Source organism: Tursiops truncatus, chromosome 7 (assembly GCF_011762595.2).
Source record: "Tursiops truncatus isolate mTurTru1 chromosome 7, mTurTru1.mat.Y, whole genome shotgun sequence".
Classification (NCBI taxonomy): domain Eukaryota; kingdom Metazoa; phylum Chordata; class Mammalia; order Artiodactyla; family Delphinidae; genus Tursiops; species Tursiops truncatus.
Window position 1 is genome coordinate 43,634,588 of NC_047040.1, and position 26,312 is coordinate 43,660,899.

The 26,312-nt window shown below is 40.5% G+C and overlaps 1 protein-coding gene across 5 annotated transcripts in view; it reads left to right on the forward strand.

The window, feature by feature from the left end:
* The window catches only part of NEMP2 (nuclear envelope integral membrane protein 2), a 400,823-nt gene that overhangs the window by 326,749 nt on the left and 47,762 nt on the right, over nt 1-26,312 (forward strand). For 3 of the 5 annotated variants that reach the window (XM_073807478.1, XM_073807480.1, XM_073807481.1), the window contains 2 exons: nt 3,964-4,092; nt 7,097-7,279. The gene's annotated coding sequence lies outside the window, so the exon portion shown is untranslated. Of the gene's footprint in view, nt 1-3,089; nt 4,093-7,096; nt 7,280-26,312 lie in introns of those variants that run through there. The other 2 variants (XM_073807482.1, XM_073807479.1) reach the window with 2 other exon arrangements.

Below are 26,312 nucleotides of genomic sequence, written 5' to 3' on the forward strand. Positions count from 1 at the left end.
TTTTGAGGCTATAAATTAGCATATAAACAGTATTTTTCTGTTCTCTATCGTTTTCTCTTGTATTCTATTTTCTGTTTATCATAATGAGTCCTCTTTTTTAGGTTAGAGTTTGCCTTATATACCTGGTGGTCTTTTTTTGTCTGTTCATATTTAAGAACAGCATGCTAAAAAAGCTGATGAGGAACTCTGTGAGTGTGGATGGTGTTTACAAGGTGACGGTTCACTTTTGGATGGTGGAGAAAACATTTTGTTTCTTCTCTGAGTCAGTTTAGCTTTTTTGAAAAACATTCCTCTAATCTCTTGCCTAGGGAAGTGACTTTTAAACATTTTTGACAGAAAGAAATTATTTTTCATCATGTCCAGTACACACACACACACACACATATGTACATATATGTATATATGTATATGCAAAAAAGTTTCATGAAACAATATTTAACTTTTCTAAATATAATGCGCTCAGATATTTTCTATTTAGTCTATTGAATTTTATTTTTTTAAATGTTTGTGACAGACCTTGTGATGTACCAGTCATATTCTCTGCAATGAAAGTCTGGTTGCCCCAGTCGCTGAGCGCTGCTGGTGGGCAGTCTTCAGCTGTCAGCCCCTCCAGGGATTCCCTCAGTTCAGAGAGTTGACATGCCCAAGGTCACACTTCCTAGGATGGCCACATCCAATGAGGGAGGATGTATTAATTTCCTAGGGCTGCCACAATAAAATACTGTGGACCAGGTGACTTAAACAACAGAAATTTATTTTCTCTCTGTTCTGGAGGCTAGAAGTCCAAGATTAAGATGCCAGCAGTTTGTTTTCTCCTGAGGCCTCTCTCCTTGGCTTGCAGATGGCCATCTTCTCACTGTGTCCTCACATGGCCTCTTCTTTATGCAATGCCCCTGATGTTTCTTTCTCTTCTTATAAGAACGCCAGTCACATTGGATTAGGGCTCTACCCTGAGGACCTCATTTAACTTAATCACCTCTTTAAAGACCTCATCACCAAATCAAAGATAAAGGGGATAAAGGCCTGGCTACCTTGGCCTGACTTGGGACAATTCTGAAGAGCCATTCTAGCTTCAGTATTCCCCATGGGCTTGGCCAAAGAGCTCATTGGGCCTTGAATCACAGCTCTACTTCATCTTTTGTCCAATTCTGTTTCCTTCTACAGGTTTTGATCCCAAAGTCTCACCCTAATGAATATTCTCAACTCTCAGTTCTGTCTCAGAATCTGCTTCCTAGGGAACCCAACCAATGACAGTGTTCGTTATGACCCATTAAAGTGATTTCATAACCCACAGTTTGAAAAAGCCTGGCCTAGGGGTTAGTTTCCTGATTAACAGTGCTTTGATTGTGTGGCAGTGGAGAGGGCACGGATGATCCAGCCAATGCAGATCTCGAATTCATTTTGCTGTTTATATCCCCATGCCTTATCCATGTCTTCCCTTTTCTCTTTTAAAACGTTTTTTATTTATTTATTTTTGTGGCCGCATTGGGTCTTCGTTGCTGTGCACGAGCTTCCTCTAGTTGCAGTGAGTGGGGGCTACTCTTCGTTGCGGTGCGTGGGCTTCTCATTGCGGTGGCTTCTCTTGTTGCGGAGCACAGGCTTCTAGGTGTGCGGGCTTCAGTAGTTGTGGCTCGCGGGCTCTAGAGCACAGGCTCAGTAGTTGTGGCGCATAGGCTTTGATGCTCCGTGGCATGTGGGATCTTCCCAGACCAGAGATCAAACCCGTGTCCCCTGCACTGGTCGGCAGATTCTTAACCACTGCGCCACCAGGGAAGTCCCTCCATGTCTTCTGTAGACCTGATTTCTCTGATGCTCAGGCCTTTCCTGCTGAGTATCTCCAGGAATAAATCTCCCTCCTCACCCTCCAAAAAGGAGTAGGCTGGCTGCTGATTTTCTGTGCCTGGGGGTATAAGAGTATGTGACTGTTCCATATATAAGCTTTCAACTTTTGCTTTACACCGCACACCTTACCCTCACTTTCTGCCAAATGTGGTGACTCCAAGTCCTGAGCCTCTTTCAGGTTCTTCAAGGTGAAGTATCTTTCTTATCTTCAGCATGCCCCACTGCACACACTTTAGATTGTGACTTCATCTCCCATTGGGCCACTTAACATTCCCCCATTCTCTTTCCACCAAATATTTATTGAAATCTTGCATCTATTCATAACTCCTCTTCTCATCTCTACTAAGAGGAGATATATGCCTCTGTTCGTTGCACCATCTTTAGCTAGAAGTTCACAGCTAGAAACTTGGTGGCAGTCATATCACCACTGTAACTGTGGAATGGGCTAGGAGGTATTTGTTTCTTACTTTTTATACTTTGCTTGCATCTTTCTATGTGAGGTCTTTTTTAAAAAATATTTATTTATTTATTTTGGGTGTGCCGGGTCTTAGTTGCTGCATGCAGGATCTTCATTGCAGCATGCGGATCTTTTAGTTGCAGCATGCGTGCTCTTAGTTGCAGCATGCAGGCTTCTTAGTTGCAGCATGTGGGCTTCTTAGTTGCAGCATGCAGACTTCTTAGTTGCAGCATGCATGTGGGATCTAGTTCCCTGACCGAATCCCGGCCCCCTGCATTGGGAGCTCAGAATCTTACCCATTGGACCACCAGGGAATTCCCGAGGAGTTTTTTTATGTAAGGGTCTTTGCTTAGTGTGAAGACATAAAGTTAAATCATATACTTAAAAGTCCTTATGAGTCATGATGAGCTCTAAGATTAAATATGATACAGGAGAGAAAGTGATAAATGCATTAGAGAGTAGAGCCAGCATTGTGGAAATTTAAAGGAGAAAGTAGATATATTCAAAATAAAGAGTAAAATACTGGTGGATAAAAAGTAGAATAAAATTGGCCCTAAGGTTTAGTGCTGACAAGAGAAATTACCAGCCTTGTTAGGCATGTTACTACACCTCAGAGAGATAAATGAGGAGAAATGGTCCCAGCCTTCCTTCAAGGAGTGCACATCAATTTAATATAGAGAAAGCCAAATGACAAAACCAAATAAAAATATACCAACACAAATTCAATTGTGCACTTCTTAAAACCCACCATTATGCTCTTATTTCCTATTAACGAGTGGACTTGTAATATTGCAGAATAGATTCTCTTCACAACATGTGGCGTATTATCTGAGCTCCTTGAAAAGATGAAAATAGTTACCACAAATGGGAAGAAACTCCAGCAATATCTTTCTAATTCTTCATACTTTAAATACTGAGAAGGTTCAGGAATGACTCTCTAATGCTGGAGTTTTAGGCAAAGCAACATCAGGTTAAGGGTGATTTGGGGAAGGCCTTTCTGGTAGCCTTAAAAATATACACAAGGAGCAAAGACTGGCCTCCCCGCCTCCTCGGGGCCAGCCTCCCCAAGAGGAGGCCTTGGCAGGGCTTTGATGAGTGGGCTGACCCTTGTGTTGGCTCTGGAGTTGCTCTGGCATAATTCACAGCCAATTTAAGAATAAAAGAACTGTTTATTGACTATTTATGTGTGGATAGAGCTTGTTAATTAAAAAACACATGACGGTCGTTGGAAAAATTATTCTCTCCCCACCCTTAAGCCATTATTGTGTTTTGGCTGCTGAGCAGTAGGAGTACGAATATGTCCACCTGTGTAAAGGAGAGCAGATGAGTGGGTGGGTTTGTGGGAGAACAAAGGAGAGGGTCGATAGTAGGTGCCAGGTCGCTGAGTGTGTGTGTGGGCAGAGGCTGGACCCATGAGTTAGCAGGGAGTAGGAGGCCAGGTATGTGTGGGCAGTGAGTGGGTGAGAGGAGAAAACAGTACAAAGGCATTTTGCAAATGTGAATATCTTAAGAAAATATCCATAGGACAGTACAAAAGAGCATTAGAAAACAATTCATTAGCAATTCTAATTTTAAAAAGCAAAACATTGCTGATAATGCCATCTTACAGATAGTCATTTTTAATTTTTAACTATGTCATTCAGAATTATATGTGTGTTATTTAGCCGGATAATCGGTGGTGAACCTGCCAACGTCACTGAGGAGAATGTTTCAGCAGTGATCTCAGAGTTGCCTCCATAAACAAGAGTGGCTCAAGACAGAGCAGAGGAGCAAGCTGAAGACCCATAGTTGAGGTAAGCTTAAATTTTCTATCTAAAATAAGCTGAAAATCCCAGGAAGAAAGGGGTACCTTTTCTCCCTCTGTTAGGCACAGGCATCTATATTAAGTTTCTTTTGTAACTATACATGGGATTTTTAAAAAAATCTGCATTAAAGTCTGAAACTTAAGAATAGACTCATATATTAGGGTGAAGAGGAATCAAAGAGATCATCTTGATGAACAATCACATTTATAGAATGAATTACAGACTCAGAGAGCTGAAAAGGACTCAGCCAAGAAGTAGTGTGGGGAGTCTATAAAGTCTGATAACTCAATCAACTAACTGGAAACAAGGGCACTGCCCCCACCCCGCACCCCCGCAGCAGCCTCCTGAAATAGATATAAAATGAGAAACTCCGAAGCAGAAGCTGGGGAGTGTTCACTCCACGGAGAGGTAAGAGGCAGGAGATGAGGCATGTGGACTGGCACAGCAGGATGCAGACTAGGAAGAGCCCTGCTCTGATGCTACAGGGCAAGTCTATGCGTAACTGAGTGGGGGACTGGAGACGCCCAGTCCGTCTGTAACCATATGAGCTTCCTGGCTGGGAAGTGGCCTTATCAGACCAGAGCTTAGCTAAGGAGTTCTTGTCCCCTTTCTGCTGGTCTTAGCCTGTGTTTTTCCTTTGAGCTAATTCAGATCCGCTGGGCTTGCTTCTTTCAGAACTTCCCGAAGAGAGAAAGGGCCGTTTGGGTTTTCTCTTTTCAGTCAGCCCAGTGAATCCCAAACCACAGATTTCTTCTCTTTCTCTTCTCTTTTACTGAAGTGCTTTAATTACCATTTACCAGCTTTTCGTGCAAACTTTTCTATGTGTTGAGAACGTCCAGTCAAGGGCAGGGTGAAGCAGTTGGGCAGCAGTTAAGTACACAGTAAAATAAAAACTAAGACCTCCTTATTAAAAAAAAAATTAAGACTTTCCAAGGGGGCCACTAAAATGGAAGCTCTGTCTATCCATAATAGAATTAAGTAACTGAATTCATTATATCATGAAAATAAAGCTGTGATGTGATTTGTAATGCTGGTATTTTGGCATTTATTTTGTATAACATAAAAATGGCTGTATTTGATTTTTTAAAAATAAACGTAAATGGTGCTATGGACTGTTGACCTAAAACAAATAGACTGCTAGTTATTTCTCCAGCAAAAATGGGTTTATATGGGATCAACAAAGAATTGCAATTCACAGTGTGCAACCATGGTGATCCCAGGTGCAAGTGCCCACAAAACTGGAGCGAACTCTTTTACAGAGTGGAAAAAGAAACTGGGGGAGGTATAGTAAACAAAGAGCCCATGGCTTTTCATTGGCTGAGTCATGACTGTCTCTCATAGGCTGGGGGCTTACCCGGAAAGAAGGAGTCTTTCTTCTTCCTGTTGGGCTCATGGTAGGGCATGAGAGCTCCCTCTTCTGGTCTCCTGACTGTATTTAATTGAGATTTCTGTTTATTAGGTTTTTACAGGGCTGAATTTTGTCTCCCCGCCAAAAAAATTTGTACGTTGAAGTCCTAAACCCTAGTACCTCAAAATGTGAGTGTATTTGGAGATAGGGCCTTTAAAGAGGTAATTAAGTGAAAATGAGGTCTTATAGGTGGGCCCTAATTCAATCCGATTGGTCTCCTTATAAGAAGAGATTAAGACACAGACACACAGAAGGAAGATCATGTGAAGACACAGGGAGAAGTTAGCCATCTGCAAGCCAAGGAGAGAGGCCTCAGAAGAAACCAACCCTGTTAACATCTTGATCTTAACTTTGTAGCCTCCAGAACTGTGAGAAAATCAATTTCTGTTATTTAAGCCACCCAGTCTGTGGTACTTTGTTATGCAGCCTTAGGAAGCTAATACATATAGTCTTCATTATGTGCTACATTTTAACCTCAGTGTTCTCTATCTGAGAGAGAGAGTTAAAGTTCAATACAGAGATTACCCTCTCCCACTTCTTGGGTCTTCTCAAGTAGGATGACTAGAGAAGGTTCTGTTTGAAGTCAATTATCCTAGGAGAGAAGGGGACAGGCTGCAAGAGAATGAATGGTACAGAGGAGAGCAGAGAGAATCTGGCCCCAGGGAAAGGGTGTGCAGGCTGCCAGGAAAATCATGGTAATAGGGCCTGGGAACCTCCCCTCCTCTTCCTTCCCAATAACATCTCCTAAACCTCCTGGAAGAAGCATTGAAGTGTTTCTTAATGAGTACAACTTTGTTCCATTCAAAATGTTAATGAAGTGTATAAATTCTCTGGTTACCTGAGGTGCACTCCATCAGGGGTTGTGCAACCAACTTAGTGGATTGCATTAACTTTTCCTAGATGAAATTGGTTAGGGTGGAAAATATATAAATATCAGTCAAGTTTCAACAAATTTTTATTTTACATATATACATATGTAATCACATACATGCATATGCATGTATATTATGTATAATAGATATAATCTGCATATATTGGCATGTAAAATGTTTTGTTTTGGTTTGGTTTTGGCTGCGTTGGGTCTTCCTTGCTGTGTGTGGGCTTTCTCTAGTTGCGGCAAGCAGGGCTGCCCTTTGTTGCAGTGCACGGACTTCTCATTGTGGTGGCTTCTCTTGTTGCAGAGCACGGGCTCTAGGTGCACGGGCTTCAGTAGTTGTGGCTCGTGGGCTCAGTAGTTGTAGCTCTTGGGCTCTAGAGCACAGGCTCAGCCGTTGTAGTGCACGGGCTTAGTTGCTCTGCGGCATGTGGGATCTTCCCGGAGCAGGGCTCAAACCCATGCATTGGCAGGCGGATTCTTAACCACTGCGCCACCAGGGAAGCCCTGTATTTCTTACGATAGATGATGATCAAAGAAATTTAAAGCCATTCCTCTAAAACACGAAACTGATCAGGTCACTTTCTTTTTTGAAATGCTTCATTGGTTCCTCAATGTCTACAGAACAAAGTCCAAAGATTTAGCAAAACCTTCAAACTCCCAAGATGGAGCCCCAGTCTACTTCTCTGTATTTCTTCTTATGCTTTCAGACTGAGGAACACTTCAGGAGTACATGGTAACGTGCCAGGAGGCACCAAGAGCCACCAGAGGAACAGTCTACATTTTCCTATAACGAAAATTTTACTTGCTGGCATGTATGGAAAACACGCTTTTTGTATTCAATAGCACAGATATATTGCGAAGTGGAATTTAAACGTTGCATGAATTTTAAGGTAAGATATTAGAATGCAATGAGAGGCTGCCTGGAGGTTGGGACAGGATTCTCCCCTCCGCTGCTCAGGGTACTCGGGAGTAAACACTGGAGAAGCAGTGCCGCAAGCACCAGAGATGCTGACACTGTCCTTTCACATCTACCATGAAGCAAAGCTACTCATGTCCAGCAACAAGCAGGTATAGCGATGCCACATGGAGCCACTCCGAGTACTGCGGGTCACACAAAGCACACTGCTGACGCTGACCTTAGCCAGCGGGAAAAGCAAACCGCAGGGGCTAGAGTCCAAAAACCCGGGTTCAAGTGCTACTCTGTCTCCTCCAGGCTCTAAGGTGCTAGACGAAGCTCTTAACCAGACTGTGAGAGAGATCTCCCTGTAGCACCTGTCACCCCGTGGGTCCTCAAGAAATATTTGACTGTAGAGCTGGCCAGGCAGGTTCCACTTCCACCCACGTGCTGCACAAGGATCTCTTCAAAGCTGAGCCCTGGGCGGAAGAGTAAAACCTTTTCACATAGAGGTGGGAAGAGTCCTTTCTGCTAATGGCTTAGAACAAGTCATTTATGTCCTCTAAGCTCAACTTCTTCTGAAGGGTGGGACTCATAATAACAATACCTCCCTAAGAGGGTTATTCTGAGGATGAAATGAGACGTGAAAATCCTGGATAAACACACCTCCTCTTATGTAACAATGAGAGAATGATCATTTTTATAATCGTCAGCTTATATTTGCCTTATGTCAAAGGTTTATATAAAGTTGGTTTCCAATAATACATGGAGCACCTAATTTTTTTTTTAATTGGTTCAGGGACACCGAAATTTTCTCTCTTTAATTGTACCAGAAGTAAAACAAAAATTACACTGCTCCAAAGTTGTCAGAGGATTTTATAACATGGAGAACACATTTCCCAAACCCTTCTGAAGTTATAATAAAATCATCAAAGCTTAGGAAGTTATATTTACTATTTCTAACTTAGGAAGTTATATGTACTATTTCTAACTCTTGTGAAAATGCGGGTTCTGCTTAAAGAAGAGAGTAGTTTAAGTCTATTTAGTGGGTTCAGGGAAGATGACTACAGTGGCAGTGTAATTTTGAATCCAAATCTTAACATAAAAACATATGGGGCTTCTCTGGTGGCGCAGTGGTTAAGAATCCACCTGCCAATGCAGGGCGCATGGGTTCAAATCCTGGTCGGGGAAGATCCCACATGCCGTGGAGCAACTAAGCCCATGCGCCACAACTGCTGAGCCTGTGCTCTAGAGCCTGCGAGCCACAATTAGTGAATCCCACGAGCCACAACTACTGAAGCCTGTGCACTCTAGGGCCCACGTGCCGCAACTGCTGAGCCTGTGCTCTAGAGCCCACGAGCCACAACTACTGAAGCCTGTGTGCTCTAGGGCCCACGTGCTGCAACTACTGAAGCCCGCGTGCCTAGAGCTGTGCTCTGCAGCAAAAGAAGCCACTGCAATGAGAAGCCCCTGCACGACAACGAAGGGTAGCCCCCGCTCGCCGCAACTAGAGAAAGCCCACGCACAGCAACGAAGACCCAACGCAGCCAAAAGTAAATAAATAAAACATTAAAAAAGAAAACATATAGAACAACAACTTAGCAAAATCAAAATCCCATGGACAACATTTACATGGACGCTAGGCTGCAAGGCACCCACACAAACTTCAAAATACATGTGAATGAGAACAAACCACCCGCAGCCATAAGACCTGGATCCTATCAGCATGTGAGCAGGAAAAGGAGAGAGAAGCAGTGAAACTTGACAGCCTTTGACAGACTTGAGAAGAGACGCCCTAGATAGCAAGGACTATTTGCTGGAAAGCATGTAGTCAGGTTTTGCCCAGTCGGGTAGGTGGTGAGTGCAAGGGGTCTGCTACAAAGACTGAAGGTGCTTAAGCAGCCCTAGAGACTGACTTGCCAGAGCTTCCTTTCAGGACAGAGTGTCACACTGAAGAGAAATGCTGAGAGTGGAATCAAAATTAAGCTGGACAGAGACAGATAGAACAACAGATAGAGGAGGCCCAGATAAAAGGGCCGGGGAAGGGAACAGAACCAGGAAATCTCGTAAAGCAAGCTGACCCTTCTTAGCACTACCTGAAAACAACAGAAGAGGGAGTTTATGAAGCTAGAAAAGCTACTCAAAGCTGTGTCTCCTACTAAAAGTTCTGGAAAGCCATTTTAACATAAAAATGAGAAACAGAAAAGTGTTGAAGCCAAATGCCTTGCAAAGTTATTTCTAAGAAAAACAGTGAGCACAATAAATATCCCTACACCAGAAAGACATGCTCACAGAACAAATCAAAACTATTATCTTCTATCTCAAAAGAAGCGAAAATACATTAAGAAAGCGATAAAGACATGAAGTGAAAACATTATTAAAATACGCTGCCACTAAGGTGGTAAAAGCCAGGAGACAATTAGAAATTTTCTAAAAAATTATTTCAGAAGTGACACTAAAATGAAGGCATGCAGAGCAAACATAATAAAACAGATTAAGCCTTAAAAAAAATAAAATATTAAAAGGAGGACATTTTTTATTTTTTCCCAACAAAATTTTTTTTTAATTTTTATTTATTTATTTTGTCTGTGCCAGGTCTTAGTTGCGGCATGCAGGATCTTTTTTAGTTGCCCCAGGCAGGCTCATAGTTGTGGCATGTTGGCTTCTTAGTTGCGGCATGTGGACTTCTTAGTTGTGGCATGCGAACTCTTAGTTGCAGCATGCATGTGGGATCTAGTTCCCTGACCAGGGATCGAACCCCTGCCCCCTTCAGTGGAAGGGGACCACTAGGGAAGTCCCAAAGGAGGAAATTTTTTAAATAAAAAGTAAAGAAAAAGATAAGAAACATTTGACAGAAAATGACAAATATTGGGACTCTAGAGCCTGCGTGCCACAACTACTGAAGCCCGCGCGCCTAGAGCCCGTGCTCCGCAACAAGAGAAGCCACTGCAATGAGAAGCCCGCAAACCACAACAAAGAGTAGCCCCCGGTCACCGCAACTAGAGAAAGCCTGCACGCAGCAATGAAGACCCAGTGCAGCCAAAAAGAAAAAAGAAAAAAAACAAACAAATATTAAAGATGGACAAAGAAGATTCAACCTCATATAACTGAAATCTTTGAAGACGTGTAAAGCAAGGGGACAAAACATATACTAAAAAATATAATTAAAGAGAAATTTTCTTTATAAAAACAATATGAAGCTACATATTGAAAAAATATACTGTGTAGCTGAGACTCTTGACCCAGAATTATCAACACCAAGACAAATTTCTAACAAAATAGATGAACTTTAAAGAAAAAAAAATTCCATTGAGTATCCAATCAAAACCAAAAGTGACTTAAAAGGTAAAAAAGTAGATTATCATCAGGGTTTTTTTGACAGCTATACTTTATACCAGAAGAAAACAGAATAAAATATTTAACAGATACAAGGAATAAAATGTAAACCAAGGATTTTATATTCTGCGAAACTGACTTTCAACTATAAAAGGCACAAAACAACAGTTATCAATATGCAAGGACTCAGAGCATATTGTTCTCAAGAATCTAGAGAAGGACGAGTATTAGACAATCAACATGATTAAAGAGACATCATCAGTAAAGAGACATCAGGTGGTAGACGGTAAAACATAGTTATCTGAAGAACTAATAATAAGTGAGAGTTAAATGAAAGTATAACATATAAAAGCTATATTCTCACATAATGTAGATACAGTATAACTATAAAAAATGGGATGAGGGTGAGGAGAGCATATAAAAAAATTCAGCTGTTCTTTGTAATTATATTGGTGGTGGTAATATGTGTATTGTTATTCTAAGCCTGTCATGTGTACAATGTAGAATAATGTAAATGAGTAATTATGAGATACAATTCCATCATCTACTGTACACTTGGGAACCAGAAATCTTGTTATGGAGGAAGAGAGATATAGATGCAGTAAAAGTATAAAAAAGACTAGGTTAAAATCCCATAGTACTGATTTTTAATTGGAAATATCAGCATAATCATTAGGTATTTTATCTGTAAAATTATATCTATATGTATATTTATCAATAGATAGATTTCCTAGCTCTGCCGCTGAAAAGGTCAAGTAGCAATTAAGTAACCAACCCAGGAGCAATAAGCATTAGCACTCAGATTGTGGTCTTGAAATCGTAGAAGAAATAAGGCTTTTGGAAACATGACTGATTTCCTATCTGGGGTAGGATGCATACAAGATGAATGTGAACATCTGTTATTAAAAATCAGAGAAGGGGGCTTCCCTGGTGGCGCAGTGGTTGAGAGTCCGCCTGCCGATGCAGGGGACACGGGTTCGTGCCCCGGTCTGGGAAGATCCCACATGCCACGGAGCGGCTAGGCCCGTGAGCCATGGCTGCTGAGCCTGCGCATCCGGAGCCTGTGCTCTGCAACGGGAGAGGCCACAACAGTGAGAGGCCCGCGTACCGCAAAAAAAAAATCAGGGAAGTTATCAAAAATTACTGGGGTGTGTCAAAAGGGCTCAGACCAACCTGAAGAGAATCCTGCTGGCCAAAGATAGGACAATTTGAGCTTCAAAAAAAAAAAAGTTATAATTGCTATTGATTGAAATTTTATCAAATATGTTGAAATCATGAGTTCATGACAATGTTTTTTGTGTTTTTTGGTTTGTTTTTTTTTTTTTTGCGGTATGCGGGCCTCTCACTGTTGTGGCCTCTCCCGTTGCGGAGCACAGGCTCCGGATGCGCAGGCTCAGAGGCCATGGCTCACGGGCCCAGCCGCTCCACGGCATGTGGGATCTTCCCGGACTGGGGCACGAACCCGTGTCCCCTGCATCGGCAGGCGGACTCCCAACCACTGTGCCACCAGGGAAGCCTGACAGTGTTTTTGTTTGTTTGTTTGTTTGTTTTTGCGGTACGCGGGCCTCTCACTGCTGTGGCCTCTCCCATCGCGGAGCACAGGCTCCGGACACGCAGGCTCAGCGACCATGGCTCACGGGCCCAGCCGCTCCGCGGCATGTGGGATCCTCCCGGACCGGGGCACGAACCCGCGTTCCCTGCATCGGCAGGCGGACTCTCAACCACTGCGCCACCAGGGAAGCCCCCGACAGTGTTTTTAAAAACAAAGAATTGGTGACCTTCAGAGAAGGATAAGGAACCAATTTATTCTCTTAAAAACTGGTAAATAGAGGAAAAGAACCAAGCACCTATCCTACCTTTTGCACATGAAATGTATCACTGGGTAACCAAATAGTAGATGAGAGATATGTCTCCTTGTCAAAGCATTTCAGCTAATATAATAAGTGAAAAAGAAATAATGGAATCTGAATATCACCCTTTTGCAACCCCTGGTGAATTAATGGATCTAGACATCAGTAGTTAGTAATACCACAAAAAGAGAATCAACCAGACATTGTATGACTCCTGATGAAAGAACACGACACAACCTATAGTCTTACCCAAAGGAATGAAACTAAGTCCAGTGAAGCCTCAGAATCCAGGTGCCAGTTTTCAGGAAATACCAAGGACAGAGGAACATGCCACACTGCACAATGAGTATGAAAACAGCAAACTTCAGACTATGGGAAACTTGACAAGGCAAAAAGCTTGGGTTCTTCAATAGATAAATCATAAAGAAAAGAAACAATGGAAGAGTGAAACTGTACAATAAGAGAGATTTAAATGACATATCCAAAAAAAATTTTAATGGGCAAAACTGTCTATGGATGTGCATTTGGGTGTCATAAACTATAAGGAAACAAGTGAAAATGATTACTATGAAAATCAGGATGGTGGGTACTTTGAGGGGCGGGAGGTGATATGAAATTGGAATGAACACATGGAGGACTTCTGGAATAGCTGGAAAATTCTATTTCTTGACTTGGGTCTTGGCTACAAGAGCGTTTGCCTTATAACAACTCATTGAGGTATATGTTTATTTTGCATTGCCTTTTAAATCTTTTATTTTACAATAGATATAAGGATTCAAAGTAATAAAAACCTATTTAACGTAAAGGATACCTATTCCACGAAAGGGAGAATTTCAACAAAATCCTCTCATATATGTTATTCAACATTGATAAAGCATCAAAGAGAACCTATTATATTTCCAGTGATTATTATATCTGGCAAAGAGTGGAATGAGGAAAAACGAGGAAAAGTCAGTAAAGAACCAGGTGAGATGGTGAAATGAAAGGCAGGGACAGTAACCTCTTAATCCTAAAACAATCCAAGCAATATTGGTAGGTTTAGGTGAGCTGTTTTCTCTGAAGTGGGTTTAGATTGTACATAGAGGAATAAATCTTTATAAAGCCCCAATCATTTGGAAAGTCTGGCCCTTTGAAACTTAGAGCCTAAATATTTCCTTGTTTTAATTATTGCTGAGACAAGTTAAGAGCCTTAAATATTTAGATGGATTATTTTAAACATAATTGTTAGGCAAATTATCTTTAAATGAAAAAAAACAGGAGTGCCATCAGAACACTACTGCCAAGCCACATGAACATGAAATGAACATGAACATGAGTTTCCAGGGACACACCCGAAGTGTGGTTAGGACCAACAAATTCTAACCTGCAAAATGCATGCCTGAAGAGTCGGCTTCCTCCTCCTTTTCTTCTATTTGCTCCAATGTCTTAATGGCTTATCCTGCCCATCATTTCAAGGGGCAAGTGACCTAGTTAACTGAACTCTGTCACATTAGATCATCCAGATTAGTCATTGCTCATTCTACTCTATCCCTCCTTTTTTTTTCCCTGCCTTTTTTGTTTTCTACCATTCCTATTATCTTCTCCTCATTTTCCCCATTATAACCCACACTCCTTTGTCTAATTTTTCTTCTTTCATTATTCTAATAGAAAATATTTGCTATTTTGGAAATTGAATGCTTTAGAATGAGGATATGTAAATCCACTAAACAAGACCGATAGAAGGAAAAACATATGATTTGTGTAGAAGTAACTCCCATTTTGAGTCAATGTGTAAATTTCAAAAAGAAAACATTTATTGAAGTTGAGAATAATGCATAAAACTCATTTTTTAAGTCAGCATAAAGTTTCAGAGTACCATTTTCAGACACTTATGAGGGCTTTCGGAAGCTGTCAAAAATATCACCATAATAAATTTTTCCCTATCTGTTGTTCTTCCAGTTTTTGTCTTCTGTGATACCACTTCCCACCATCGAGGCTGGAAATGCCCAACATTCACTCCACACAGTTTAACAAGGGCATGGGCCAGTCATTTGCTAATGGGACTAGCAAGAGAGTTAGCTGAGAGGGTGAAGGTGAGAGCTTCTCAGAAAGGCTTTATTTCTCTCTTCAAACGATGGAAGGGAAAATAGTGCTCCTGCTTTCGGTTACAGTTGTGTGAGGGAGGACCCAATATCAGTGGCAATGGCAGCTTTTTTCAATTATGAGGAGAAAAGCTTGAAAACAAGTCCCAACAAGCTGAGAGTGGTGGAGTAGAGAACTGAAAACAGCCCGAGACCTTGACAGGATGGTTCAGCTGCTGAATCAACCTGCTGGGACTTCCATGGGACATAATAAATGTCTTCATTGTTTTACTTGGAAATTCTGTTACTTGTAGTTGGAAGCATCCTAATACTTACTCTGATAATATAGGTAGACTTCTTGACCCAGTCAAAAGGGACAGGGTATAAATCAAAGTAAACAAGTGTAATTGAGTTGGGCAGAATGTTACTGAAATGTCCTAAATAATTATTTTTTTCATCCAGCTTTACAGACTTTGCTTAATACAAGCAAAAATATATCTAATTTCTGTCAGATAGACTCTATCGGCAAAATAGGATTCATAGTATTAGCAAAACAGAAGTACATTAGTTGAATTATTTATACTTGCCACAATCTCTATTGAAACATGACTAATCTAGAAATTATGATTTGGTTATAGAAACTGCTCAGAACAGATAGACTTTCTTGTGTCCATTTTCTTCAAAAAATAAAGTATTATTTTATTATAAATAAAACATTATAAATTTCTTCCTAACAGTTAGTAACTTACACTGTCTTTCCACACCCATGGTCACAATAACATCCTGGAAAAATAAGGGAGTCAAAAATCTGTGTAACAACTCCATAATACACTTGGGTCAAGCCAGATATAGAATACAAAGAGACAGCAATATTGGAAATAGAGGCTATTGAGATCTGACTTACAGAAGCAAAGGGGGAGAGAAACAGCAGAAGAACAAAACCTGAGACATATTTATCTCCATCTCCCAGCCTCCACATACCCTTTTAAAAAAAGATTTCTTTCTAAAAACACTTGAAAGAATATAGGTTGAAGAATTTTTCTGAGTAGACTGTGACCACTGGGGACATCCTGAAGTAGCTGGTGGGAAACTGAAAGCAAGAAGAGAAAATCTCTATTTTAACTGAATTGAAGGGCTCCTTAAATTATACACAGTTCTTTTACATTGTCAATAAATGACTAATAAAGGCAGTTAAAGAACTTAACTAAAAGGATATCTGCAGTTTATAGCTTCCCCTGAAGGAAGAAAAGACTTTCAAATATAATTATCTCACTATAAATTATTTTTTGGAGAGATTACTCCAGTGGGGCAGGGGGCAGGGTGGGAGGACCAAGATTGTAGAGAATGGCCGATTAAGAAAAATGCTCCCTAAGGGTGAGTTGGCAGAAAAGAAGACTTTGGCAGAGCTTCTTTAGGAATCAAGTCAAGTGGAGTGGCAGGATTGGATGGTGTCCAGGTAAGAAATAAACTAGAATCCCAGTGCTGGGAAAATGTATGCATTTTACATGCAATCCTGAGCTTACTCACTGCAATTTAAACCTATTTCATTTTTGCTCTTAAGAAAACATAACAAATAATTGGTGACTATTTTTCTGTATCCTAGTTCCTTAAATTAGCTCTTAGAAAGCTGCAACTTTTCAACCTTCTTTTCCTCAGATTAACCAAGAACTTCCATCTTTTCCCATAGATACAGTACTATTTTCCAGCCATCATCAACTAATCATCAATCACTTTTTTTTTTTTAACATCTTTTTTGGGGTATAATTGCTTTACAATGGTGTGTTAGTTTCTGCTTTATAAAAGTGAATCAGTCATACATAAACATATGTTCCCATATGTCTTCCCTCTTGAGTCTCCCTCCCTCCCACCCTCCCTATCCCACCCCTCCAGGCTGTCACAAAGCACCGAGCCAATATCCCTGTGCCATGCGGCTGCTTCCCACTAGCTATCTACCTTACTACGTTTGTTAGTGTGTATATGTCCATGACTCTCTCTTGCCCTGTCACAGCTCACCCTTCCCCCTCCCCATAACCTCAAGTCCGTTCTCTAGGAGGTCTGCGTCTTTATTCCTGCCTTACTCCTAGGTTCTTCATGACATATTTTTTTTCTTAGATTCCATATATATGTGTTAGCATACGGTATTTGTCTTTCTCTTTCTGACTTACTTCACTCTGTATGACAGACTCTGGGTCTATCCACCTCATTACAAATAGCTCAATTTCGTTTCTTTTTATGGCTGAGTAATATTCCATTGTATATATGTGCCACATCTTCTTTATCCATTCATCCAATGATGGGCACTTAAGGTTGTTTCCATCTCCGGGCTATTGTAAATAGAGCTGCAATGAACATTTTGGTACATGACTCTTTTTGAATTTTGGTTTTCTCAGGGTATATGCCCAGTAGTGGGATTGCTGGGTCATATGGTAGTTCTATTTGTAGTTTTTTAAGGAACCTCCATACTGTTCTCCATAGTGGCTGAACCAATTCACATTCCCACCAACATCTCCACACCCTCTCCAGCATTTATTGTTTCTAGATTTTTTGATGATGGCCATTCTGACTGGTGTGAGATGATATCTCATTGTAGTTTTGATTTGCATTTCTCTAATGATTAATGATGTTGAGCATTCTTTCATGTGTTTGTTGGCAGTCTGTATATCTTCTTTGGAGAAATGTCTATTTAGGTCTTCTGCCCATTTTTGGATTGGGTTGTTTGTTTTTTTGTTATTGAGCTGCATGAGCTGCTTGTAAATTTTGGAGATTAATCCTTTGTCGGTTGCTTCATTTGTAAATATTTTCTCCCACTCTGAGGGTTGTCTTTTGGTCTTGTTTATGGTTTCCTTTGCTGTGCAAAAGCTTTGAAGTTTCATTAGGTCCCATTTGTTTATTTTTGTTTTTATTTCCATTACTCTAGGAGGTGGGTCAGAAAGGATCTTGCTGTGATTTATGTCATAGAGTGTTCTGCCTATGTTTTCCTCCAAGAGTTTGATAGTTTCTGGCCTTACATTTAGGTCTTTAATCCATTTTGAGCTTATTTTTGTGTATGGTGTTAGGGAGTGATCTAATCTCATACTTTTACATGTACCTGTCCAGTTTTGCCAGCACCACTTATTGAAGAGGCTGTCCTTTCTCCACTGTACATTCCTGCCACCTTTATCAAAGATAAGGTGTCCATATGTGCTTGGGTTTATCTCTGGGCTTTCTATCCTGTTCCATTGATCTATATTTCTGTTTTTGTGCCAGTACCATACCGTCTTGATAACTGTAGCTTTGTAGTATAGTCTGAAGTCAGGGAGCCTGATTCCTCCAGTTCCTTTCTTCGTTCTCATGATTGCTTTGGCTATTCAGGGTCTTTTGTGTTTCCATATAAATTGCAAAATTTTTTGTTCTAGTTCTGTGAAAAATGCCAGTGGTAGTTTGATAGGGATTGCATTGAATCTGTAGATTGCTTTGGGTAGTAGAGTCATTTTCACAATGTTGATTCTTCCGATCCAAGAACATGGTATATCTCTCCATCTATTTGTATCATCTTTAATTTCTTTCATCAGTGTCTTATAATTTTCTGCATACAGGTCTTTTGTCTCCTTAGGTAGGTTTATTCCTAGATATTTTATTCTTTTTGTTGCAATGGTAAATGGGAGTGTTTTCTTGATTTCACTTTCAGATTTTTCATCATTACTATATAGGAATGCCAGAGATTTCTGTGCATTAATTTTGTATCCTGCCACTTTACCAAATTCATTGATTAGCTCTAGTAGTTTTCTGGTAGCATCTTTAAGATTCTCTGTGTATAGGATCATGTCATCTGCAAACAGTGACAGCTTTACTTCTTCTTTTCCGATTTGGATTCCTTTTATTTCCTTTTCTTCTCTGATTGCTGTGGCTAAAACTTCCAAAACTATGTTGAATAAGAGTGGTGAGAGTGGGCAACCTTGTCTTGTTCCTGATCTTAGTGGAAATGCTTTCAGTTTTTCACCATTGAGGATGATGTTTGCTGTGGGCTTGTCATATATGGCCTTTGTTATGTTGAGGAAAGTTCCCTCTATGCCTACTTTCTGCAGGGTTTTTATCATAAATGGGTGTTGAATTTTGTCAAAAGCTTTCTCTGCATCTATTGAGATGATCATATGGTTTTTCTCCTTCAATTTGTTAATATGGTTTATCACATTGATAGATTTGCATATATTGAAGAATCCTTGCATTCCTGGAATAAACCCCACTTGATCATGGTGTATGATCCTTTTTTTTTTTTTTTTTTTTTTTTTTTTCTACGAAATAGCAGGGCTCAAATACCGAACCCAGAGGAGCCCAAAAGGCAAGCAAACACCTAAAAGCCAATTTCACTATTAAAAATTAGCGACAAAAAATGAATAAATCAAATTCATCTGTGTATTAAAAAATAATATATTATACCCAAGTTTAATTTGCTTTAGGAATGAAAGGATGGTTTGATACTAGGCAACATATTTTTTTTTTTTTTTTTGTGCTTGCTTGCCTTTATTTTTTTTTTTTTTAAACATCTTTATTGGAGTATAATTGCTTTACAATGGTATGTTAGTTTCAGCTTCACAACAAAATGAGTCAGTTATATATACACATATGTTCCCATATCTCTTCCCGCTTGCGTCTCCCTCCCTCCCACCCTCCCTATCCCACCCCTCCAGGCGGTCACAAAGCACCGAGCTGATCTCCCTGTGCTATGCGGCTGCTTCCCACCAGCTATCTACCTTACGTTTAGTACTGTATATATGTCCATGCCTCTTTATCGCTTTGTCACCGTTTACCCTTCCCCCTCCCCATAGCCTCAAGTCCATTCTCTAGTAAGTCTGTGTCTTTATTCCTGTTTCACCCCTAGGTTTTTCATGACATTTTTTTTTTCTTAAATTCCATATATATGTGTTAGCATACGGTATTTGTCTCTCTCTTTCTGACTTACTTCACTCTGTATGACAGACTCTAGGTCTATCCACCTCATTACAAATAGCTCAATTTCATCTCTTTTTATGGCTGAGTAATATTCCATTGTATATATGTGCCACATCTTCTTTATCCATTCATCCGATGATGGACACTTAGGTTGTTTCCATCTCTGGGCTATTGTAAATAGAGCTGCAATGAACATTTTGGTACATGACTCTTTTTGAATTTTGGTTTTCTCAGGGTATATGCCCAGTAGTGGGATTGCTGGGTCATATGGTAGTTCTATTTGTAGCTTTTTAAGGAACCTCCATACTGTTCTCCACAGTGGCTGTATCAATTTACATTCCCACCAACAGTGTAAGAGGGTTCCCTTTTCTCCACACCCTCTCCAGCATTTGTTGTTTCTAGATTTTTTGATGATGGCCATTCTGACTGGTGTGAGATGATATCTCATTGTCGTTTTGATTTGCATTTCTCTAATGTTTAGTGATGTTGAGCATTCTTTCATGTGTTTGTTGGCACTCTGTATATCTTCTTTGGAGAAATGTCTATTTAGGTCTTCTGCCCATTTTTGGATTGGGTTGTTTGTTTTTTTGTTATTAAGCTGCATGAGCTGCTTGTAAATTTTGGAGATTAATCCTTTGTCAGTTGCTTCATTTGCAAATATTTTCTCCCATTCTGAGGGTTGTCTTTTTGTCTTCTTTATGGTTTCCTTTGCTGTGCAAAAGCTTTTAAGTTTCATTAGGTCCCATTTGTTTACTTTTGTTTTTATTTCCATTTCTCTAGGAGGTGGGTCAAAAAGGACCTTGCTGTGATTTATGTCATAGAGTGTTCTGCCTATGTTTTCCTCTAAGAGTTTGATAGTTTCTGGCCTTACATTTAGGTCTTTAATCCATTTTGAGCTTATTTTTGTGTATGGTGTTAGGGAGTGATCTAATCTCATACTTTTACATGTAGCTGTCCAGTTTTCCCAGCACCACTTATTGAATAGGCTGTCCTTTCTCCACTGTACATTTCTGCCTCCTTTGTCAAAGATAAGGTGACCATATGTGCGTGGGTTTATCTCTGGGCTTTCTATCCTGTTCCATTGATCTATATTTCTGTTTTTGTGCCAGTACCATACTGTCTTGATTACTGTAGCTTTGTAGTATAGTCTGAAGTCAGGAAGCCTGATTCCTCCAGCTCCATTTTTCGTTCTCAAGATTGCTTTGGCTATTCGGGGTCTTTTGTGTTTCCATACAAATTGTGAAATTTTTTGTTCTAGTTCTGTGAAAAATGCCAGTGGTAGTTTCATAGGGATTGCATTGAATCTGTAGATTGCTTTGGGTAGTAGAGTCATTTTCACAATGTTGATTCTTCCAATCCAAGAACATGGTATATCTCTCCATCTATTTGTATCGTCCTTAATTTCTTTCATCAGTGTCTTATAATTTTCTGCATACAGGTCTTTTGTCTCCTTAGGTAGGTTTATTCCTAAGTATTTTATTCTTTCTGTTGCAATAGTAAATGGGAGTGTTTTCTTGATTTCACTTTCAGATTTTTCATCATTAGTATATAGGAATGCCAGAGATTTCTGTGCATTAATTTTGTATCCTGCCACTTTACCAAATTCATTGATTAGCTCTAGTAGTTTTCTGGTAGCATCTTTAGGGTTCTCTATGTATAGGATCATGTCATCTGCAAACAGTGACAGCTTTACTTCTTCTTTTCCGATTTGGATTCCTTTTATTTCCTTTTCTTCTCTGATTGCTGTGGCTAAAACTTCCAAAACTATGTTGAATAAGAGTGGTGAGAGTGGGCAACCTTGTCTTGTTCCTGATCTTAGTGGAAATGCTTTCAGTTTTTCACCATTGAGTATGATGTTTGCTGTGGGCTTGTCATATATGGCCTTTATTATGTTGAGGAAAGGTCCCTCTATGCCTACTTTCTGGAGGGTTTTTATCATAAATGGGTGTTGAATTTTGTCAAAAGCTTTCTCTGCATCTATTGAGATGATCATATGGTTTTTCTCCTTCAATTTGTTAATATGGTTTATCACATTGATAGATTTGCATATATTGAAGAATCCTTGCATTCCTGGAATAAACCCCACTTGATCATGGTGTATGATCCTTTTAATGTGCTGTTGGATTCTGTTTGCTAGTATTTTGTTGAGGATTTTTGCATCTATGTTCATCAGTGATATTGGCCTGTAGTTTTCTTTCTTTGTGACATCCTTGTCTGGTTTTGGTATCAAGGTGATGGTGGCCTCGTAGAAGGAATTTGGGAGTGTTCCTCCCTCTGCTATATTTTGGAAGAGTTTTAGAAGGATAGGTGTTAGCTCTTCTCTAAATGTTTGATAGAATTCGCCTGTGAAGCCATCTGGTCCTGGGCTTTTGTTTGTTGGAAGATTTTTAATCACAGTTTCAATTTCAGTGCTTGTGATTGGTCTGTTCCTATTTTCTATTTCTTCCTGATTCAGTCTTGGCAGGTTGTGCATTTCTAAGAATTTGTCCATTTCTTCCAGATTGTCCATTTTATTGGCATAGAGTTGCTTGTAGTAATCTCTCATGATCTTTTGTATTTCTGCAGTGTCAGTTGTTACTTCTCCTTTTTCATTTCTAATTCTATTGATTTGAGTCTTCTCCCTTTTTTCTTGATGAGTCTGGCTAGTGGTTTATCTATTTTGTTTATCTTCTCAAAGAACCAGCTTTTAGTTTTATTGATCTTTGCTATTGTTTCCTTCATTTCTTTTTCATTTATTTCTGATCTGATTTTTATGATTTCTTTCCTTCTGCTAGCGTTGGGGTTTTTTTGTTCTTCTTTCTCTAATTACTTGAGGTGCAAGGTCAGGTTGTTTATTCGAGATGTTTCCTGCTTCTTAAGGTGGGCTTGTATTGCTATAAACTTCCCCCTTAGAACTGCTTTTGCTGCATCCCATAGGTTTTGGGTCGTTGTGTCTCCATTTTCATTTGTTTCTAGGTATTTTTTGATTTCCTCTTTGATTTCTTCAGTGATCACTTCATTATTAAGTAGTATATTGTTTAGCCTCCATGTGTTTGTATTTTTTATAGATTTTTTCCTGTAATTGATATCTAGTCTCATGGCATTGTGGTCAGAAAAGATACTTGATACAATTTCAATTTTCTTAAATTTACCAAGGCTTGATTTGTGACCCAAGATATGATCTATCCTGGAGAATGTTCCATGAGCACTTGAGAAAAATGTGTATCCTGTTGTTTTTGGATGGAGTGTCCTATAAATATCAATTAAGTCCATCTTGTTTAATGTATCATTTAAAGCTTGTGTTTCCTTATTTATTTTCATTTTGGATGATCTGTCCATGGGTGAAAGTGGGGTGTTTAAGTCCCCTACTATGAATGTGTTACTGTTGATTTCCCCTTTTATGGCTGTTAGTATTTGCCTTATGTATTGAGGTGCTCCTATGTTGGGTGCATAAATATTTACAATTGTTATATCTTCTTCTTGGATCGATCCCTTGATCATTATGTAGTGTCCTTCTTTGTCTCTTTTAATAGTCTTTATTTTAAAGTCTATTTTGTCTGATATGAGAATTGCTACTCCAGCTTTCTTTTGGTTTCCATTTGCATGGAATATCTTTTTCCATCCCCTTACTTTCAGTCTGTATGTGTCTCTAGGTCTGAAGTGGGTCTCTTGTAGACAGCATATATAAGGGTCTTGTTTTTGTATCCATTCAGCTAATCTGTGTCTTTTGGTGGGAGCATTTAGTCCATTTACATTTAAGGTAATTATCGATATGTATGTTCCTATTCCCATTTTCTTAATTGTTTTGGGTTTGTTATTGTAGGTCTTTTCCTTCTCTTGTGTTTCTTGCCTAGAGAAGATCCTTTAGCATTTGTTGTAAAGCTGGTTTGGTGGTGCTGAACTCTCTCAGCTTTTGCTTATCTGTAAACGTTTTAATTTCTCCATCAAATCTGAATGAGATCCTTGCTGGGTAGAGTAGTCTTGGCTGCAGGTTTTTCTCCTTCATCACTTTCAGTATGTCCTGCCACTCCCTTCTGGCTTGTAGGGTTTCTGCTGAGAGATCAGCTGTTAACCTTATGGGGATTCCCTTATGTGTTATTTGTTGTTTTTCCCTTGCTGCTTTTAATATGTTTTCTTTGTATTTAATTTTTCACAGTTTGATTAATATGTGTCTTGGCGTATTTCTCCTTGGATTTATCCTGTATGCGACTCTCTCTGCTTCCTGGACTTGATTAACTGTTTCCTTTCCCATATTAGGGAAGTTTTCAACTATAATCTCTTCAAATATTTTCTCAGTCCCTTTCTTTTTCTCTTCTTCTTCTGGAACCCCTAAAGTTCGAATGTTGGTGCGTTTAATGTTGTCCCAGAGGTCTCTGAGACTGTCTTCAGTTCTTTTCATTCTTTTTTCTTTATTCTGCTCTGCAGTGGTTATTTCCACTATTTTATCTTCCAGGTCACTTATCCGTTCTTCTGCCTCAGTTATTCTGCTATTGATCCCATCTAGAGTACTTTTAATTTCATTTATTGTGTTGTTCATCGTTGCTTGTTTCATCTTTATTTCTTCTAGGTCCTTGTTGACTGTTTCTTGCATTTTGTCCATTCTGTTTCCAAGATTTCGGATCATCCTTACTATCATTATTCTGAATTCTTTTTCAGGTAGACTGCCTATTTCCTCTTCATTTGTTAGGTCTGGTGCATTTTTATCTTGCTCCTTTATCTGCTGTGTGTTTTTCTGTTTTCTCATTTTGCTTATCTTACTGTGTTTGGGGTCTCCTTTTTGCAGACTGCAGGTTCGTAGTTCCCGCTGTTTTTGGTGTCTGTCCCCAGTGGCTAAGGTTAGTTCAGTGGGTTGTGTAGGCTTCCTGGTGGAGGGGACTAGTGCCTGTGTTCTGGTGGATGAGGCTGGATCTTGTCTCTCTAGTGGGCAGGTTCACGTCTGGTGGTGTGTTTTGGGGTGTCTGTGGACTTATTATGATTTTAGGCAGCCTCTCTGCTAATGGATGGGGTTGTGTTCCCATTTTGCTAGTTGTTTGGCATAGGTTTTCCAGCACTGTGGCTTGCTGGTCGTTGAGTGAAGCTGGGTGCAGGTGTTAAGGTGGAGGTCTCTGGGAGAGTTTCGCCGTTTGATATTATGTGGACCTGGGAGGTCTCTTGTTGACCAGTGTCCTGAAGTTGGCTCTCCTACCTCAGAGGCAGAGCCCTGACTCCTGTCTGGAGCACCAAGAGCCTTTCATCCACACGGCTCAGAATAAAAGGGAGAAAAAGTAGAGGGAATTAGTAGAAGTATGAGGAAAGAAAGAAGGAAAGGAGGGAAGGAAGGAAGGAAGGAAGAAAGAAAGAAAGAAGCAAAGAAGGAAAGAAGGCAAGAAGGAAAGAAAGGAGGGAGGAAGGAAGGAAGGAGGGAAAGAAGGAAAAAAGACAGAAAGAAAGAAGATACAGTAAAAATAAAATAAAGTATAATAAAGTTATTGAATTAAAAAATTCTTATTTAGAAAAAAAAAGGGACAGATAGAACCTTAGGACAAATGTTGGAAGCAAAGCTATACAGACAAAATCTTACACAGAAGCATACACATACACCCTCACTAAAAGAGGTAAAGAAGGAAAAATCGTAAATCTTGCTGTCAGAGACCACCTCCTCAATTTGGGATGATTCGTTGTCTAAAGGAGGGAAGGAAGGAAGGAAAGAAAGAAAGAAAGAAAGAAGGTAAAGTATAATAACGTTATTAAAATTAAAATTGATTATGAAGAAAAAAATTTTTTAAAAAAACCATGGACGGATAGAACCCTAGGACAAATGGTGGAAGCAAGACTATACAGACAAGATCTCACACAGAAGCATACACATACACATTCACAAAAAGAGGAATAGGGAAAAAAATCATAGCTCTTGCTCCTAAAGTCCACTTCCTTAATTTGGGATGATTGGTTGTCTATTCAGGTATTCCACAGATGCAGGGTATATCAAGTTGATTGTGGAGCTTTAATCCGCTGCTTCTGAGGCTGCTGGGAGAGATTTCCCTTTCTCTTCTTTGTTCTCACAGCTCACAGGGGCTCAGCTTTGGATTTGGCCCTGCCTCTGCATGTAGGTCGCTGGAGGGCGTCTGTTTTTTGCTCAGACAGGACGGGGTTAAAGGAGCCGCTGATTCGGGGGCTCTGGCGCACTCAGGCCGGCGGGGAGGGAGGGGCACGGAGTGCGGGTTTGCCGCCGTGACTTTGCACCAGCCTGCGTTCTCCCGGGGAAGTTATCCCTGGATCTCGGGAACCTGGCAGTGGCGGGCTGCATTGGCTCCGCGGAAGAGGGGTGTGGAGAGTGACCTGTGCTCGCACACAAGCCCCTTGGTGGCGGCAGCAGCAGCCTTAGCGTCTCCCGCCCGTCTCTGGGGTCCGCGCTTTTAGCCGCAGCTCGCGCCCGTCTCTGGAGTTCCTTTAAGCAGCGTTCTTAAACCCCTCTCCTCACGCACCAGGAAACAAAGAGGGAAGAAAAAGTCTCTTGCCTCTTCGGCAGGTGCAGACCTGGACTCCCTTCCGGCTAGCCGTGGTGCACAAACCCCTTCAGGCTATGTTCAAGCCACCAACCCCAGTCCTCTCCCTGCGCTCCGTCCGAAACCGAAACCCGAGCCTCAGAGCCTCAGCTCGCAGCCCCGCCCGCCCCGGCGGGTGAGCAGACAAGCCTCTCGGGCTGGTGATTGCCGGTCGGCACCGATCCTCTGTGCGGGAATCTCCCCGCTTTGCCCTCCGCACCCGTTGCTGTGCACTCCTCCACGGCTTCGAAGCTCCCCCCTCTGCCTCCCGCAGTCTCCGCCCGCGAAGGGGCTTCCTAGTGTGTGGAAACTTTTCCTCCTTCACAGCTCCCTCCCACTGGTGCAGGTGC